At 34.8% G+C, this 1,291-nt stretch overlaps 1 pseudogene; it reads right to left on the reverse strand.

Moving 5' to 3' along the window:
• Positions 1-359: 359 nt before the first annotated feature.
• LOC123800500 (U2 spliceosomal RNA) lies at positions 360-490 on the reverse strand (annotated as a pseudogene).
• Positions 491-1,291: the final 801 nt, after the last annotated feature.

The following is a 1,291-nucleotide window of genomic DNA, read 5'->3' on the forward strand; positions in this document are numbered from 1 at the left end:
TTTGTATTTAAGCTTTAAGTAAATATTTGGCAGTTAATATAGTCAGTTTGTCTTTGTAATTGGTAGAACATAATTTTATTAGATCCTCAAGAGTTGTTGCTGTTTCCTGTTTTAGAATAAAAATAAATTTCTTTTTTCAAGTTAGTTGGTATAATTACATTTTCAGATTTGAAATAGTCTACTGGCTACTATTTTAAGCTTTTAGTTCTCTGTAACATATCCTGGTAAAACTCATCAATATGTGATAGTAGAACCTTTCTCACCACAGTTTTACAGTGGAATTAATTCTCAGTGCCCTAAGATATTCATTGTATGTAATGAATGAACTTCTGTGTCTTCAGCATGATACATACATTCTTGGGAGAGCTGACAAAATAGTCATTCAAATCATTTCCAGTAGGGGTTAAATTTTTTTTAAAACTCCAGTTAAGAAAAATTAGAATTTAAGATATTTTCACACTTGATCTTAGCCAAAAGGCCGAGAAGCGATGAATTTAAGATATTTTCAAACTTTCCCTTCTTCAAACAAAATTTCATGTTGAAGCTAGAATGGAAATCAGATGAAAGCTGAACTATTCTAGATAATATAGAAGCAGTGTCTGGAGAAAATCTATGGGTGGCTTTAAGCAGTGCCCATACATGGATGGTGCACAGTTACAAAGCTGTAGTGTTATGATTAGTGTAGATGCCTTAAGCACCCATAGCTAGAGATATTATGCAGCAAGTGCCTCATAGAATTCTATCATGTCCTCTTGGAATATTGAGTTAAATTTTTTTTAGGGAAAAAAAACATATTCAGATAGCTTTAGTACTTCCAAGGTGACTATTATTTCTGGAATAATGGAATAGACATACTTTTCCCTCTTTTTCCCTGCTAAGTACAACTAAAAGCTCTGGATACTATGTATTAAAAACAAAAACAAAAACCAAAAAACAAAAAATCCATAGATTCCAACAAGTAGAAGGAAGATGGCAGACCAACTAGTGACCTTGGGACCCAAAGAGTGACACAGTGGTGATTTTCTTGAGCTTCCTTGTTTGCTTCAAATAACCAAACCTGGAGCTGAAGAAGGTGGTGACCTAGATATACCAACAAACACAAACCAAAAAGAGGTCAACAAAAGACTGTTCTCTCTGGCTAAATACCAGGAAATGGGTAGCCTAGCAAGGCAGAAAAATTTTAGATAGTAACCACTCCAGTTCAGCCAAACACCATTGAAAAACACAAGGCCTCACCCGTAGTCCTGCCAGCAAAGGCTGAGTAAGGATCCTAGAATGACTTCAGACAACA

This window comes from Ursus americanus, chromosome 9 (genome assembly GCF_024610735.1).
Source record: "Ursus americanus isolate L20-20 chromosome 9, mUrsAme1.1.p, whole genome shotgun sequence".
In the NCBI taxonomy this organism is placed as follows: Eukaryota; Metazoa; Chordata; class Mammalia; order Carnivora; family Ursidae; genus Ursus; species Ursus americanus.